Below are 18846 nucleotides of genomic sequence, written 5' to 3'. Positions count from 1 at the left end.
TCTTTGTAATTTAACCCTTTAAGCCCCAGTATTTCTTTTTCAATTCATTCATGGGACGTGGGCATCGCTGGCAAGGCCAGCATTTATTGGCCATCCCTAATTGCCCCTAGAGAAGATGGGGGTGAGCCGCCTTCTTGAACCGTTGCAGTTTGTGCTTTTTGTAGCGGGATTGTACAGCTTGCTAGGCCATTTCAGAGGGCAGTTAAGAGTCGCATATAGGCCAGACCGGGTAAGGACGGCAGGTTTCCTTCCCTAAAGGACATTAGTGAACCAGATGGGTTTTTAATGACAATCCAGTAGTTTCATGTTACTGATACTAGCTTTTTATTCCAGATTTTATTTAATTAACTGAATTTAAATTCCCCAGCTGCCGTGGCGGGATTTGAACTCATATCACCAGATTATCAGTCCAGGTCTCTGGATTAGTAGTCCAGTAACATAACCACAGTGCTACCATACCCTGGCATCATTCCGTGCTGCATCCCCTCCAAGGCCAATACATCCTTCCTGAGGTGCAGTGCCCAGAACTGTATGCAGTAATCCAGATGGGGTCTAACCAGAGCTCTACATAACTGGATGTGTTGATTCAGAGCTCTTTTCATCTCCTGAAACCTGTAGGATATTTTCTTCTAAACCTCCCTCATGACCCAGTAAAGCATAGGTTTTCACGGTCACCAGGACTTATTACCACGTTATTTCCGTCACTCTATATTACTAGAGTTTTCTGTAATGAGAGTGCCAATATTTGCAGTGGATATCGGGGTCTCCCACATAGACGCCCCACTGGAGACTGACTATCGAGCGTGCCCACCAACACCCCATGCTCCAGGAAAGTCTAACCAATGTATTTCTTAAACCCTGGATAGTGGATCACATTGTTGCCTGAGCTCTATCAGGGGGTACCTTTTGCTTTTGTGTCGCCCATCAATCAATCACAGCATCAGAGGCCGTGTGTTTTAGCAGGAACGTCAGTTGTGCAGCAGAAACATGTCACAAGGGTTGTGGAATAACCACCATGCAGCAAAGGCAGGTTTCATTACCCGAAGGCAGGCGGCAAATTTGACTTTGCTCCGAAGGAATCCTCGGTCAATGTAGACCAAGAGTGGGCTGTCAATGCCAGCTGAATTATCTAGAAGCTTCCCCAATGGCTCAGTTGATAAAGGGCAGTGTCTAACCGAGCCACACAGATCGGAGAAGCCCTGGTTCTCTGCATCTCAGCCGAAGTAGTTTCAGTGCTACAGCTGGCCTTAGGGTTCCATGAGCTACGGGAAGGAATAATCAGCTTGGCTTCCTACTCCTGATCACGAACGATCCCCCCCCCCCCCCCCCCCCCCCCCCCCCCCCCCCCCCCAGCACGTGGATCTTTGGCGAGGACAGGATCAGTCGCAGCTGAGCCTGACAACAGTCACGTCTTGGCCCACGAGTGAAAAAAGGCCACTTGGGCAAGGTACCAGTGGCCCATCTATGGAACCATACCCCTGCAAGATAACAGTTTCCCTTCATTTTGACCCACCCCTTTTCTTTGCTATCTTCACCACCACCACCACCCACTACCAGGAAGGTCTATCTCAGGCCTCCATAAGGTCTGCTGGGAAGTACACCACCGCCAACTGCGTTGATTTGTCTGTCTTTCCATGGAAAAACTGTTCAATTTGCAATTACATGCAGACACATTTATGCAGAAACAAACTTGCAAAGCAGCTTCTACCAACTTGCTGCTAAGTATTGCTCCAGCTTTTGGTGTGAGCTGATGCCGGTCGTGATAAAGAGCAGCACTAAGCAGCCGGGGACCAGAGAAACACGATTGTGAAAAGGTTAACGTAGAGCTGGGCACTTCTTGCGAAAAGTCACAGGAAACACAAGTGTAAAGCCAAGGATGTCACGGGCACCAGGTTAGAATTCACTCAACATGTAAAATTGTACCTAATTTTCTACTCCTTATGAAACAGGATAATGATTTGAACTGTGAATTATGTGAATTTGGTAATCCAATACACATATTACGTCATTTCAAAGATCCTAACAGGGCAATATTTGGTAAGTTAGAGATTCAGTTACTGCAAAAGATCTGAAAATGGCAAGCAATTAAAAAAATACCACATGAATATCCTACCGCGAAAACTGCGGTGAGCATGAACCACAGTGGTATTCAGGACGTCCTTTCAAAAAAAATTTTTTTTTTAAAAACAAGTAACAGGAAACAAAGCTGTTAAAACCCTTATCTGTGCTGAGTGGAGGTGCTTTGTGCATTTAAGGCCGTTCTGGATAGCTATTAACTCAATGCTGAGTTTGTGGGGGGGGGGGGGGTAGGAAAAAGGAAGAGGAGGAGGAGAGGGGAAGGAAAAGGAGAGGGGAAGAAAAAGGAGAGGGGAAGAAAAAGGAGAGGGGAAGAAAAAGGAGAGGGGAAGAAAAAGGAGAGGGAAAGAAAAAGGAGAGAGAAAGAAAAAGGAGAGAGAAAGAAAAGAGAGAGAAAGAAAAAAGGAGAGAAAAAGAAAAAAGGAGAGAAAAAGAAAAAAGGAGAGAAAAAGAAAAAAGGAGAGAAAAAGAAAAAAGGAGAGAAAAAGAAAAAAGGAGAGAAAAAGAAAAACGAGAGAAAAAGAAAAACGAGAGAAAAAGAGAGAGAAAAAAGAGAGAAAATGACTTGCATTTATTTTGGACTTCCCAAAGTGCTTTATAACCAATGAAGTACTTTTGAAGTGCAGTCACTGTTGCAATGGAGGAAAGTAGCCATTCCCTCATCCCATAGCCTCCCCCCATGTCATAGGAACAATACGAAACTATGTGAGTTACTCATGACCGTTTTCTGATGACTGAATCTTCCCCTTCTACTGAAATGAAAAAGGTGGAACAATCTAGCAATAGGGAAACTGTAACCAGAAAAGATGGTCTCGTGCAGCCTAGAGGTACTACTTCAGTCACTGGAGGTGCCAGCAAAAAAACAGCTCTTTATTTGGGTCTCAGCAACCTCCAGAGGCAACAGTGCCACAGCTGGAGTGTTACGTTTACTGCTCAGGTAAAGAGGTCGGATTAGCAACTCCAGCCCAGCTGCAACTAGCAGAGGTTTAGTTACACTAAGCCGATGAATATGGGCCAAGAAGCGCCAGCCAATGTGCCAGTCCCAAACTTTTCTCAAGAATAAACCTAAAAGGACAGTGCTCAACTGGCAGTGCAGTGCTGGGTCACAACTTGTACCCATGCCACTCCGTGCTCTGAGTTACTGGTCTTAACCGTGCCTACTGAGGGGAGGCCGGGTATGGAAGTGATGAAACCCTTATAAAACACTGGTTCGGCCACAGCTGGAGTATTGTGTCCAGTTCTGGGCACCGCACATCAGGAAAGATGTGAAGGCCTTAGCGAGGGTGCAGAAGAGATTTACTAGAATGATTCCAGGGATGAGGGACTTTACTTACATGGATAGACTGGAGAAGCTGGGGTTGTTCTCCTTGGAACAGACAGTTGCGAGGAGATTTGATAGAGGCATTCAAAATCATGAAGGGTCTAGACAGAGTAGATAGACAGAAACTGTTCCCATTGGTGGAAAGGTCAAGAACCAGAGGACATAGATTTAAGGTGATTGGCAAAAGAAACAAAGGTGACATGAGGAAAAACTTTTTTTTAAACACAGCAAGTGGTTAGGATCTGGAATGCGCTGCCCGAGGGGGTGGTGGAGGCAGATTCAATCATGGCCTTCAAAAGGGAACTGGATAAGTACTTGAAAGGAAAAAATTTGCGGGGTTATGGGGAAAGGGCGGGGGAGTGGGACGAGCTGGATTGCTCCTGCATAGAGTCAGCGCGGACTCGATGGGATGAGTGGCCGCCTTCCGTCCTGTAAGTTTTCTATGATTCCCCGCCAGTCTGCGAGAGGAATTAGAAAAAGATTAAGAAAACCAATCCTTTTGCTCACATCAATTGCACAACTGTCTTAAGTCTGAAAACAACATGAAGAGTCAAAAATCAACTTCCTAATTTTTTTAAAAATTCGTTCATGGGATGTGGGTGTTACTGGCAAGGCCGGCATTTATTGCCCATCCCTAATTGCCCTTGAGAAGGTGGTGGTGAGCAGTCTTCTTGAACCGCTGCAGTCCGTGTGGTGAAGGTTCTCCCACAGTGCTGTTAGGGAGGGAGTTCCAGGATTTTGACCCAGCGACGATGAAGGAACGGCGATATATTTCCAAGTCGGGATGGTGTGACTTGGAGAGGAACGTGCAGGTGGTGTTGCTCCCATGTGCCTGCTGCCCTTGTCCTTCTAGGTGATAGAGGTTGCGGGTTTGGGAGGTGCTGTCGAAGAAGCCTCGTCGAGTTACTGCAGTGCATCCTGTGGATGGTACACACTGCAGCCACTGTGTGCCGGTGGTGGAGGGAGTTAATATTTAGGGGGGTGGATGGGGTGCCAGTCAAGCGGGCTGCTTTGTCCTGGATGGAGTCGAGCTTTTTGAGTGTTGCTGGAGCTGCACTCATCCAGGCAAGTGGAGAGTATTCCATCACACTCCTGACTTGTGCCTTGTAGATGGTGGAAGGGCTTTGGGGAGTCAGGAGGTGAGTCACTCGCTGCAGAATACCCAGCCTCTGACCTGCTGTTGTAGCCACAGTATTTATGTGGCTGGTCCAGTTAAGTTTCTGGTCAATGGTGACCCCCAGGATGTTGATGGCAGGGGATTCAGCGATGGTAATGTCATTGAATGTCAAGGGGAGGTGGTTAGATTCTCTCTTGTTGCAGATGGTCATTGCCTGGCACTTGTGTGGTGCGAATGTTACTTGCCACTTATGAGCCCAAGCCTGGATGTTGTCCAGGTCTTGCTGCATGCAGGCACGGACTGATTCATTATCTGAGGGGTTGCGAATGGAACTGAACACTGTGCAATCAGCGAACATCCCCATTTCTGACCTTATGATGGAGGGAAGGTCATTGATGAAGCAGCTGAAGATGCTTGGGCCTATGACACTGCCCTGAGGAACTCCTGCAGCAATGCCCTGGGGCCGAGATGATCGGCCTCCAACAACCACTACCATCTTCCTTTGTGCTAGGTATGATTCCAGCCACTGGAGAGTTTTGCCCCTGATTCCCATTGACTTCAATTTTACTAGGGCTACTTGGTGCCACACTTGATCAAATGCTGCCTTGATGTCTACAGCAGTCACTCTCACCTCACCTCTGGAATTCAGCTCTTTTGTCCATGTTTGGACCAAGGCTGTAATGAGGTTTGGAGCCGAGTGGTCCTGGCGGAACCCAATCTGAGCATCGGTGAGCAGGTTATTGGTGAGTAAGTGCCGCTTGATAGCACTGTCGACGACACCTTCCATCACTTTGCTGATGATGGAGAGTAGACTGATAGGGCAGTAATTGGTCGGATTGGATTTGTCCTGCTTTTTGTAGACAGGACACCTGATGTCGACCAGCTTAGTTCAGCTGCTAGTGCTCTTGGTTCTGGGTCAGAAGGTTGGCGGTTCAAACCCCAATCCAGGATTTGAGCATATAATCTAAACCGACACCCCAGTGCATAGTGAGGGAGTACTGCATTATCACAGGAGCCTTCTCTTGGGGGAGGCCTTAAACCGAAGCTTTCTTCCAATGGCCTAGGTGCCAGTTTGCCTTCTCCCCAGTAAAATAGATTTTTAAAAAATAGTTCATTATGTAAGCCTTTCTTTGATGTGCACAAGAGCACCAGGAAGAGGTGAGGTGGGGTGGGGTGGGGTGTGGGGGTGGGGTGTGGGGGTGGGGGGGAACGACTGCTCAACTCGAGACGTACAGAGGTAGTGTGGTACAGCACTCAAAGGGTTAATGCCTATTAGCGGCGAGTAAGAGAACTGAAATGGAAACAGGAAATAAAAGTATAACGCACAGCAGATCTGCTCTCTGCATATAGCACAAACTCAATCCGCTCTTGCTCTATGTACAGTGTTCTCTACTGGCCTCATTTTAAAACCACAACACATTGGAAGCACATCTCGAAGTCTGCCACTATTCCAAAATACATAACAAGAGCGATGCAGCATTTTATCAGAGAAAGACGCACACCATGGGAATACTGCTTATCTACACATCAATACATCTCTTTGGTAAATACAAGCCAGGTTGGCCATTACCGTTAGACCATGTATTGTCAGCTGTGGTTCAATTGGTAGCACTCAGTAAGAAGGTTGTGGGTTCAAGTCCCACTCGAGAGACTCAATCACAAAATCCAGACTGACACTCCACTGCAGTATCAAGGGAGTGCTGCACTGTCGGAGGTGCCATCTTTCGGATGGGCGAAAAAGATTCCACGGCACTATTTCGAAGAAGAGCAGGGTTGTTCTCCCCGGTGTCTTGGAGCCAAATATTTATCCCTCAACAAAACATCTGGTCATTTATCACATTGCTGTTTGTGGGAGCTTCCTGTGCGCAAATTGGCTGCTGCATTTCCCTACATTACAACAGTGGCCACACTTCAAAAAGTACTTCATTGACTGTAAAGCGCTTTGGGGCATCTTGAGGTTGTATAAATGCAAGTCTTTTTTTAAAGCTAGGATTACAGTAGCGGAAGAAAATTTCTGTCCCAAAAACGTTTTGGGCAGGTTTGGCTGGTCAATATATAAAAAAACATGAATGTTTGAAGAGATTTTATTGAAGATCGTGTTGGTGACGTTTGTTTCCCGGTAGGAATGAGGACTGCAACTTTTTCTTGTACTTTGTGAACCTTCTGCTGTTCTACACACAGAGAATGGTGAGGCTCCACAGTACTTCCCAAGACCCTACATTCAATCCTGAAAGCACTGTCCCCAATGGCCACCTTTCTCGACAAGAAAAAAGTCTAAGAGAAAAATTAAATTAAATTAAATGATGTACGCCAATGGAGCACAGACACATGGAACACGAACAGCTCTTCTGGTCCCCTCTCCCAGTATTTCTCACACCCTAATTAAAAGGCCAGTTACGAATGGCTGTCGAAGGGGCTACAGTGGTAGGGTTTTGCAGCTCCAATACAATGCATTGTGGAATTTTTCTCCTTCCTTCTGACGGTATGTTTGGATAAGAACTGAACCGATACCACTCTCACATACCCAGTGCACAAAGCGACATTGGCAGCCTCTTCAAGTACAGACCACTCAGCCAGGATTACTCCAGCAGAAGAATATTCCACGCCCCCCCCGCCCAATAAAAAAAACCTTTTGATAATATAGGAACAGGAAAAGGCCGTTCAGCCCCTCAAGGCTGTTTCGCTATTCAATTAGATCATGGCCGATTTTAACTTGTTCCGTACCCCTTAATATCCCTGCCTAAACAAAATCTATTAATTTATATCGAGTGAGTTTAGTTGGTCAATACGAAAACAACATGCATGTTGGAAGGAAAAGGGAACATTTTTCACTTTTGGTGTCCATTAACAGCATCAAGCTCTCCCAGGCTAGATAGGAGTTAGAAGCTCACTACACTGCCCATCGAGCCCCTCCTTGGTAAATGCCAGCACAGGTTGGACATGCATCGAAGCTCCCTCTAGTCTAACCCAATACTGTGGTTCAAGAAGACGGCTCACCACCACCTTCTCAAGGGGCAATTAGGGATGGGCAATAAATGCCGGCCTTGCCAGCGACGCCCACATCCCCATGAATGAATTTAAAAAAAAAAAATTTCAACAACCACCATCCTCAGAGAGGCCAGAAAACTGGTGTCTTTTTGACTTGCCTTTAGGAAACAGCTAGGAACAGCCCCAACCCCGACTAGCAGATGGCTACAAGGTCCCCATCAGACTGGATTGGATTGAACCCCAACAGGTGAAAGTGCAGCAGTCATATCCAATTCGCCACCCAGACCAGAAAGTGCAGAGCTGAAAACAAAAATGATCCCTTCGCTACGTTTCAGTTCAAATGACATGTGGTCAGGTAATATTCTAACACAAGCTCATCTCCTTCCCCCCCTCCGCCACCATTTTCTCCCCTTAAGGCACTGGCCTATGGGACTTCGCTCAGTGGTGATGGCGTGTGTGCGCACTTGTGAGAGAGAATGAGAAAAGCGAATCAGCCAGGTTTCTCATTATCACCTGGTGTCGTCTGTTGTAAAGTGTGCACGTGTGGACATCAAGTGTGTCATAAATGCTGTAAAGTGCCCGTGTGCATACTGAAAGGTGTAGAAGAAAAGGGACCTTGGAGTGCATGTCCACAGATCCCCGAAGGTAGCAGGACAGGTAGATAAGGTGGTTAAGAAGGCATGTGGGATACTTTATTAGCCGAGGCACAGAATATAAGAGCAGGCAGGTTATGTATAAAACACTAGTTAGGCCACAGCTTGAGTGCTGCGTACAGTTCTGCTCACCACATTACAGGAAAGATGTGATTGCACTAGAGAGGGTACAGAGGAGATTTACGAGGATGTTGCCAGGACTGGAGAATTTTAGCTATGAGGAAAGATTGGATAGTCTGGGGTTGTTTTCTTTGGAACAGAGGAGGCTGAAGGGAGATTTAATTGAGGTGTATAAAATTATGAGGGGGCTAGATAGAGTGGAAAGGAAGGACCTCTTCCCTTAGCAGAGAGGTCAATAACCAGGGGGCATAGATTTAAAATAATTGGTAGAAGGATTAGAGGGGAGCTGAGGAAAATTTTTTTCACCTAGAGGGTGGTGGGGGTCTGGAACTCACTGCCTGAACGGGTGGTAGAAGCAGAAACCCTCGTCGCATTTAAAAAGCACTTGAAGATGGGTATCGAGGGATATGGGCCAAGTGCAGGCAATTGGGACTAGCTTAGTGGTATAAACTGGGCGACATGGACATGTTGGGCCGAAGGGCCTGTTTCCATGTTGTAACTTCTATGATTCTATGATTCTATAAGTGCCATAACCTACAAGGCTACAGACCAAGAGCTGGAAAGTGGGATTAGGTTGGATAGCTCTTTTGCGGCCAGCATAGACACGATGGACTGAATGGCCTCCTTCAGTGCCCTAAATTTCTATGATTAAGTGATGCCCCCGACTAGTGTCTAAGAGCCTACACCCAGTCACACATGAAGAACAGAGAGGGCACTGGAGGGCTACCAGCATCTATGAAACTATACTCCAGCATATCAGTCCCTTTAGAAAATGGGGGAGAGGGAACACGAGAGAGAGAGAGAGAGAGAGAGAGAGAGAGAGAGAGAGAGAGAGAGAGAGAATGTTTCCTAAGTGTACGCATTTAGTTATTTTATCTCCTGGAGATATATCTGTGTGTCACATTAACTGGAATTGATGCAGTGAATCTACACGGTAAATCTCAAAGACAAAACAAGTTTTTCTAAACTGAAAATGTGATGATTGATAAGTAGATTGTCACTTAAAGCAATTTAGGTTGAATGCAGACATTGAAATCATGATAAATAACTTGACCCACCTCAGTCACACTGTTAATCTTTACTGCTAAATACCATTTTAGCAGCTCTTGATGGCCAAATAACTGATTAACAATATTAAAAAAAAGCAATTAATCTCATGATACTGTGGTGCGGTTAACGTGATCGATACAGCACTTAGGGGACTGGCGTGGGTTTAACTGCTCTATTTAACTGATCTGGCCCATGGGCACTAACTACAGCCATTTTCTTTTCTGAAACAGATTGCAAATGCGCGACAACTGCCCGGACAGATTAATTCACTGGAGCCATTTGCGAAGATGCCAAGAAACCAAAAGGGGTAGGGTGGGGAATTCCATTTAATTGACTATGTATCAGATTAGAGCTTCCGCCAACCAAGGATTCGCGGAAATCTGGATTTTCAGAAGCACCCACCCAAGGTCATGCAAAGTGGTGGGATGCGGCTTTATTTTCACAAACCCTCAAATGTGTTCGGACTCCTGATGGGGAACAGTTCCACGAGTGCCAGTGTTTACCCCACCTAATTGGCTTTTGCAGGGGTGGGGGGGGGGGGGGGGGGGGTTGGCGTGGGGGATGATCGCAATCAAGACCAATTAGGAGTGCAAACCTTGACTGACTTGTCTTCCTCTCCTAGGAGCACTGAGACCAATTACAGAGGCCCAACTGCTGCCCTGGGTGAGATCAGCTAACTCAGAATACATTGTGGAACAAATCTGGGACCAGCAAAACAACCAATGTCAGTAGCTGGCTGCTAGCAGGTATACGATGGCAACCTGATTTATCGAAGGGGGGAGGGGTGCAGGAAACCCAACCACCCAGTTTTCGTACACTTTATTACATAGAATTTACAGCACAGAAACAGGCCATACGGCCCAATTGGCCTATGCCGGTGTTTATGCTCCACACAAATCTTCTCCCACCCCCATTTCATCAATTTACGGAGCATCGCAAATTGAAAGCGCCAGATTTTGACAAGTAGGCGTTTTTCTCCTGCCCTCACCAAGCGCACACTTCCAGCTCAGCCAGAAGCACAATAAAGTGGCAGGGGGTTGGGAACCTGAGCAGGGAGAGAGAGGAAAGCGTAACAGGAAGGGACAGAAGGTATGGAGTAATAGGTAAAGTGTTAAAAAAGGAAAAAGCAGGAACTAAGCGTCACAAAACAGATTTGAAAGTTCTTTATCTGAATGCACGTAGCATTCGTAATAAAATGGATGAGTTAACGGCACAAATAACTACGTATGGGTATGATCTTGTGGCCATTACAGAAACATGGCTGCAGGGTGACAACGACTGGGAATTAAATATGCCAGGGTATTTAACAATCAGGAAGGACAGGCAGGAAGGAAGGGGAGGTGGGGTGGCTATGTTAATAAAGGAAGGAATCACTGTAATACAGAGAAATGATATTGGGACAAAGCATCAAGATAATGAAACAGTTTGGGTGGAGATAAGGAATAATAAGGGAAAAAAAACATTAGTGGGCGTAGTATATAGGCCTCCTAATAGTTGCAACTCTGCTGGAAGAAGTATTAATCAGGAGATAGTCGGGGCATGTAATAAGGGAACAGCCATAATTATGGGGGATTTTAATTATCATATTAACTGGACAAATCAAATTGGGCAGAGCAGCCTTGAGGACGAGTTCATTGAGTGCATCAGGGATGGATTTCTTGAGCAGTATGTAACTGATCCTACAAGGGGGCAGGCAACCTTGGACCTGGTCCTGTGTAATGAGTCAGGATTAATTAATAATGTCCTAGTTAAGGATCCCCTTGGAACGAGCGACCACAACATGGTTGAATTCCATATCCAATTAGAGGGTGAGAAGGTTGATTCTCAAACAAGCGTACTGAGCTTGAATAAAGGAGACTATGATGGTATGAGAGCGGAATTGATTAAAGTGGACTGGGAAAATAGATTAAAGGGTAAGACGGTACATGAGCAGTGGTGTTCATTTAGGGAGTTATTTTACAACTTTCAAAATAAATATATTCCACTGAGGAAAAAAGGGTGTAAAAGAAATGACAGCCATCCGTGGCTAAGTAAAGAAATCAAGGATAGTATCCGACTAAAAACAAGGACATATAAGGTAGCCAAACTTAGTGGGAGGATAGAAGATTGGGAATTCTTCAAAAGACAGCAAAAAGTAACTAAAGGATTGATTAAGAAAGGGAAGTTAGATTATGAAAAGAAATTAGCAAAAAATATAAAAACAGATAGCAAGAGTTTCTATAGTTATATAAAAAGAAAAACGGTGGCTAAGGCAAACATAGGTCCCTTAGAGGATGAGACCGGGAAATTAATGGTGGGAAACATGGAGATGGCAAAAATGCTGAACAAATATTTTGTTTCAGTCTTTACAGTAGAGGACACTAAGAATATCCCAACACTGGACAAACAGGGGACTCTCGGGGGGGAGGAGCTAAATACGATTAAAATCACTCAGGAGATGGTACTCAGTAAAATAATGGGACTCAAGGCGGATAAATCCCCTGGACCTGATGGCTTCCATCCTAGGGTCTTGAGGGAAGTGGCAGTAGGGATTGTGGATGCTTTGGTGATAGTTTTCCAAAATTCCCTGGACTCAGGAGAGGTCCCGGCAGATTGGAAAACTGCTAATGTAACACCGTTATTTAAAAAGGGTAGTAGGCAGAAGGCTGGAAATTATAGGCCAGTTAGCTTAACATCTGTGGTGGGTAAAATTTTGGAGTCTATTATTAAGGAGACAGTAACGGAACATTTAGATAAGCATAATTTAATAGGACAAAGTCAGCATGGCTTTATGAAGGGGAAGTCATGTCTGACAAATTTGCTTGAGTTCTTCGAGGATATAACGTATAGGGTGGATAAAGGGGAACCAGTGGACATAGTGTATTTAGACTTCCAGAAGGCATTCGACAAGGTGCCACATAAAAGATTATTACTTAAGATAAAAAATCACGGGATTGGGGGTAATATTCTGGCATGGGTGGAGGATTGGTTATCGAACAGGAAGCAGAGAGTTGGGATAAATGGTTCATTTTCGGACTGGCAACCAGTAACCAGTGGTGTTCCACAGGGGTCGGTGCTGGGTCCCCAACTCTTTACAATCTATATTAACGATTTGGAGGAGGGGACCGAGTGCAACATATCAAAATTTGCAGATGATACAAAGATGGGAGGGAAAGTAGAGAGTGAGGAGGACATAAAAAACCTGCAAGGGGATATAGACAGGCTGGGTGAGTGGGCGGAGATTTGGCAGATGCAATATAATATTGGAAAATGTGAGGTTATGCACTTTGGCAGGAAAAATCAGAGAGCAAGTTATTTTCTTAATGGCGAGAGACTGGAAAGTACTGCAGTACAAAGGGATCTGGGGGTCCTAGTGCAAGAAAATCAAAAAGTTGGTATGCAGGTGCAGCAGGTGATCAAGAAAGCCAACGGAATGTTGGCTTTTATTGCTAGGGGGATAGAATATAAAAACAAGGAGGTATTGCTGCAGTTATATAAGGTATTGGTGAGACCGCACCTGGAATACTGCATACAGTTTTGGTCTCCATACTTAAGAAAAGACATACTTGCTCTCGAGGCAGTACAAAGAAGGTTCACTCGGTTAATCCCGGGGATGAGGGGGCGGACATATGAGGAGAGGTTGAGTAGATTGGGACTCTACTCATTGGAGTTCAGAAGAATGAGAGGCGATCTTATTGAAACATATAAGATTGTGAAGGGTCTTGATCGGGTGGATGCAGTAAGGATGTTCCCAAAGATGGGTGAAACTAGAACTAGGGGGCATAATCTTAGAATAAGGGGCTGCTCTTTCAAAACTGAGATGAGGAGAAACTTCTTCACTCAGAGGGTGGTCGGTCTGTGGAATTTGCTGCCCCAGGAAGCTGTGGAAGCTACATCATTAGATAAATTTAAAACAGAAATAGACAGTTTCCTAGAAGTAAAGGGAATTAGGGGTTATGGGGAGCGGGCAGGAAATTGGACATGAAGCTGAGTTCGGATCGGTCAATGCCCTGTGGGTGGCGGAGAGGGCCCAGGGGCTATGTGGCCGGGTCCTGCTCCGACTTCTTGTGTTCTTTAGATTTGTGGTTGGGATCAGATCAGCCATGATCTTATTGAATGGCGGAGCAGGCTCGAGGGGCCGATTGGCCTACTCCTGCTCCAATTTCTTATGTTCTTATGTAATAAAGCTCCCTCTATTCTGCCCCAACAACACGACTCAGCCACAGAAAGTATCCCCGACCACACCAATGGGACATTCTTCCCATTTCCCACACCAGCCACACTGATTAATTTAACACTCAAAGATTGAGCTTTCATTTGTGTAGCACCTTTCACACCCTCAGAATCTCCCAAAACGCTTCACAGCCAATTAATTACTTCCAAAGTCTAGTCACTTGACATATAGGCGGACAAGGCAGCCAATGTGCCCAATGAGATAAATGACCAGTTAATCTGTTGCAGGTTAAATGTTGGCCAGGACACCTGGAGGACTCCACGCTGTTGTCTGAATAGTGCCATGATATCTCTAGCGACCACCTGAAGAGACAGACGGGGCCAAGATTTAATGCTAGAAAAGAGCCTCAGACAAAGCAGAACTCCCTTTAGTGCTATAGTGAAGCGCCAGTTTAGATTATGTGCTCATGTCCTGGACAACCTTCTGACTCAGAGGGGAGAACGAAACCACCTGAACTAAGTTGCCAATTAGTGCCCAAACTTGCAGCAGTTGTTTGCCTCAGAAAACAAAACAAATTGTTCAGCGACAACACACCCCCTGGCCTCCTTTAAATGAAGAGTTCACTGGATAATTTCTACACCTAGTAACAGGGCTGTGCACTTGAACCAATCTTTCAACATGAATTTATACTTAGGTTCAAACAAAATACCTCTGGCAAAAGCATTTAGCCTGTAGGATACAATAGATGTAGGTTCTACCCTTCATTGTGAAATGTTTCATAGCTGCATTTAAGCGTTGATGAATAATGCACAAAGACAAACTTTTTTTTTTGTTTGCTTTGAAAGGCCTTCCTGCTCCCTCACCATTGCCTGACTGAATGAAAGGATAGGCAATATATAACTTGAGCATCACCAAAGCCTCTTTGTACCAAGCACCAGGATGTGGGCAATATGCAACCTGCCCTTCAGCAATGCTCCATCTTCACCTCAGCAACCTTCCTTCCTCCTCTCCCCCACGCCCCCAAATAAATGCAGCGGATGGCGAGAACTGTTTGAATATGCACCTTGTATAAACCAAAAACTTAACCTGCATTAGGACTTTGAGACTTAAGACTTGCATTTCTACAGCACCTTTCATGACCTCAGCACGTCCCACAGTGTTTTACAGCCAATAAAGTACTTTTTTTTTGAAGTGTAGTCACTGTTGTAATGTAGGAAATGCGGCAGCCAATCTGCGCACAGCAAGATCCCAGAAACAACAATGTGATAAAGGACCAGGTCATCTATTTTAGTGATGTCAGTTGAGGGATAAATATTGGGCAGGACACCAGAGAGAACTTCACTACTCTTCTTTGAAATAGTGTCATGGGATCTTTTACAGCCACCCGAGGGGGCAGACGGGGCCTCAGTTTAACATCTCATCCAAAAGACAGCACTGCGCTCCCTCAGCTCTGCACTGGGAGTGTCAGCCTAGATTTTGTGTTCAAGTCTCTGGAGTGGGGACCAGAACCCACAACCTTCTGACTCAAGACGAGAGTGCTATCCACTGAACCACGGCTGACACGCATTGCTTCATTGCAACAAAAGAGCTTCCTTCGGAGGTCCATGAGAAAGCTGCAAAGTGAATTTATGGCAAAAAGGAAAAATGGTCCAGGTAGGTAGGGTGGGTTCTGGTGTACACCGACCTGTTGCTCAACACCCTGAAAGGGGAGTCAACTGCATGGCAGGCACATCTATTGGCCAAGAACCCTCCTCGGATTAAGCGGTTGGTGAGGAGTAAGCTTGGCACATGGTATAAGGCTTGGACAAATAGGACATCAAGGTGCCTGGTATTCACAAGCAGTCTCATGTAGGTCCTTCCGCCACACTGAAGGCAGATAGCTATCAAACAGCTGATGAAAAGATTGAAGCACAAGCGCTGTTGGAAGGTGTTATCTCACCTCGGAGTCAAAAGGTTCAGTGTCAGCTGTGGCTTAATGGTAGCACTCTCGCCTCTGAGTCAGAAGGTCGTGGGTCCAAGGCCCCAGAGACTTGAGCCCTGTATTCCAGGCTGAAGCTCCCAGTGCCGGTACTGAGGGAGTGCTGCACTGTTGGAGGTGCTGTCTTTCAGATGAGACATTAAACCCATGCCCCGTCTGCCCTCTCAGGTGGATGCAAAAGAAGGAGGAGGAGGGGAGTTCTCCCTAGAACATACATCTCTATTATAGGTATAAAGCAAGTGGTATTTATATCTCTTCAGTGAGGAAAGCTTCAGTGAAAGGGTTAACAGGATTTTCTTTTTACTTGCCAGTTTTCTAACATCCAAAACTTGGTTATGAAATCCAGTACAGTTAAGTGCTTTATCTCACTGGTAGATCAGTGCAGTTCTGAAGAATGATATCTTGTAACATCGATGTGTCAACGACGAGAAACACTGCCGACCAGGAAGGAATTTACCATCAACAGTAACCTCCTTCTCACCGCCCCCACCGCCCCCCCCACCCCCGAAGATGACCGACTGCACTTGTTGAAACAAAACAGATTGCGTTATGGAAAGACCCAGTGATGCAGGCAGATAATAGCAAAGTGGGACTATTCAGCTGATCAAAGGTGCATAGTAGTTGAAACAAACACACAAAAAGAGTCCACTTGGTTATGTTTTAAAAAGATAAAAGCTTGCATAAATTAGACACGATTGCCATGCCAACAAGCCACCCTGGGGACGAGCACACATCAACACAGAAACCATTGGACATTCTAGTACTGCAGTTGCAGCATTATTGCATCAAAGGTGCACGAGAATCCTTGACCTGGCTGCTCATCCCTCCACGCTCTAAGCTTAATCTAGATGCAAGTGTAATTATTTGCTGCTTGGTGTTACCTAATCTCACCCCCATGCCAATGACACTGTGACCAGACCCCAGAAGGTGCGTCAGCCATGGCTCAGCGGGCAGCACTCTCCGCTTCTGGGTCAGAAGGTCGTGGGTTCGAGCCCCCACTCCAGAGACTCGAACACATAATCTAGGCTGACACTCCAGTGCTGCACTGGAGGGTGCTGTCTTTCTGATGAGATGTTAACCTGAAGTCCCGTCCACCACAGGTGGACCGCAAAAGACGCTACGGGAGCTCTTTTGAAGAGGAAGCAGGGGAGTTCTCCCTGGTGTCCGGGCCAATATTTATCCCTCAACCAACACCTAAAACATCTGGTCATTTGTCTCATTGCTGTTTGTGGGATCTTGCTGTGTGCAAATTGACTGCCATATTTCCTACGTTACAACAGCGACTACGCTGCAGAAGAACTTCATTGACTGTAAAGTTCTTTGGGACGTCCTGAGGTTGTGAAAGGCTGTTTATAAATGCAAGTTTTTCTTTCCTCTCTTTTTCAAGTGCCTTGGACTTCCTGTGAGAAGGCTGTAGCCCATGCAAACTTTCACCAGCTGGTGGGAATTCATGACTTAAAAGGCACAGGCCTGTGTTCTATTGCTCCAAAACGTTCTCCCCTCCTCTCGAAATTGCTGACATGCTGGAGGTCTGGTCGTACACGGACCAGCACTTCTCTTGTACCTCAGCCAATGGCCGTTCTTCACCTGTGCGCCTGGGCAGCAAGTAACAGCGTGCTACTCCCCTCGTGGAGTGCATCAGAATCCAGCCTGTCCTCTCTACCAGGAGGGGCTGCCAGAAAGCAGTGAGGAGTAGGAACCCTGGCCGAGTTATCCCCTCCACAGACCGACGGGGATGAACTGCAGCACCCCAACTGATGCCTTGACTGAGAGCAGCTAACTCAGCCCACAGACTGGAATAGAACTGGGCCCTTGCTGTGAGGTGGCTTTATCCACTGTAATCAAGGCACTTTATCCTGCCCTTAAAGACAAGTTTGTTAAAAAGTATATATACACACATGAATGTGTCTTCGAATTTATTTTTGCCAAGCAAAATATTTTGTTTTGTAAGCAAACACAGCAGCCAATTTACGCACAGCAAGATCCCACAAACAGCAATGAGATAAAGTAACCAGGGATTAGTTGAGGGATGAATGTTTGCCAGGACAACACAGCACCTTGCACGTCCTCTTTTACAGCCACCTGAGTGCGCAGCTGGGGCCTCGGTTTAACACCTCTTCCGAAAGACGGCGCCTCTGACAGTGCAGCACTCCCTCAGTATTGCACTGGAGGGCCAGCTTTTGATTATGGGCTCGAGTGCTGGAGTGGGACTGGAACCCACCACCTCCTCACTCAGTGAGAGTGCGCTACCAACTTAGCCAAGCCGACTTAAAACAGCCCAAAAGCGTGAACCTGGCTGCAGCTGAATTGGTGAATTGTTACCAGTGTACAATGTATTTGCATTTACAGTACTTCAGGGAGTAGCCCTGGAGTTAATTAAAAAATAAATTAAAATCACTTTCAAAGGATTAGATAAGTGTTTTCCTTAGTTAACTTGTCTTCTATTTTATCTTGGCAAGAGTCTGCACCAGGCGAGAAAGCCCTCTTTACTCAGTGTGGAAGAGACGGATTTTCTGAATTGAATGGTCAGCAATGAAGAACAGAGTGGCAGAAAACATCAGTGGTTTTCTCTTTACAGAAGTTGACAGATCTGCTGGGTATTTCCAGCATTTTCCATTTTATTTTAACATAGAATGTACAGCACAAAAACAGGCCATTCGGCCCAAATAGTCTGTGCCAGTCTTTATGCTCCACACGAGCCTCCTTCATCTCACCCTATCAGCATATCCTTCTATTCTTTTCTCCCTTATTTAGCTGCCCCATAAATGCTATGTACCTCAACCACTCCACGTGGTAGCGAGTTCCACATTCTTACCACTCTGAGTAAAGAAGTTTCCCCTGAATTCCCTATTGGATTTGTTAGTGACTCTCTTATATTTATGGCCCCTAGTTTTGGGCTCCCCCACGTGGAAAGATCATCTCCACGTCTAACCTATCGAACCACTTCATAATTTTAAAAAGACCTCCATCACCCCTCACTCAGCCTCTTCTTTTCTAGAGAAAAGAGCCCCAGCCTGTTCAGCCTTTCCTGATCATTATAACCTCTCAGTTCTGCAGTTTTTATTTTTGGCACATCGCCCTCTCGCTTCTAGGACCTCAGTTCCAGTCTGATGGGACAGAAGTTTCCAATGGCCCCAGTGAAATGAGTGTGAGATAGTCTCCTCCCAACTTCTTTTAAGCTACTCCACAGCACTAAACCATTGGTGTCGGAAATGGAAATGGCGCATCGGGCTTGGGGGGGGGGGGGGGGGGGGGGGGGCGGGGGGAGAGGCGGTGGAGTTGGAAGCTGGGGACCGGGTAGAAGATGCCACACAAATGCACAAAGAAGGAACAAACAGGGGGCTTTGCGGACTGGGTAAAAAGAGCATAAAATGAACTACGTCTTGGGAC

The 18846-nt window shown here is 45.9% G+C and overlaps 1 protein-coding gene and 1 long non-coding RNA gene across 2 annotated transcripts in view; one reads left to right on the top strand and one right to left on the bottom strand.

Moving 5' to 3' along the window:
- Positions 1 to 18846, bottom strand: part of LOC137306803 (serine/threonine-protein kinase WNK3-like) — an 85344-nt gene that overhangs the window by 54172 nt on the left and 12326 nt on the right. The gene's annotated exons all lie outside the window — the stretch shown is intronic.
- On the top strand, positions 1578 to 17864 carry LOC137306801 (uncharacterized). The gene is made up of 3 exons (XR_010958939.1): positions 1578 to 1892; positions 9948 to 10071; positions 14324 to 17864. It is a non-coding gene; the product is annotated as an uncharacterized lncRNA (long non-coding RNA).

Source organism: Heptranchias perlo, chromosome 45, assembly GCF_035084215.1.
Source record: "Heptranchias perlo isolate sHepPer1 chromosome 45, sHepPer1.hap1, whole genome shotgun sequence".
Classification (NCBI taxonomy): Eukaryota; Metazoa; Chordata; class Chondrichthyes; order Hexanchiformes; family Hexanchidae; genus Heptranchias; species Heptranchias perlo.
This window is presented reverse-complemented; position numbering and strand designations above follow the sequence as displayed.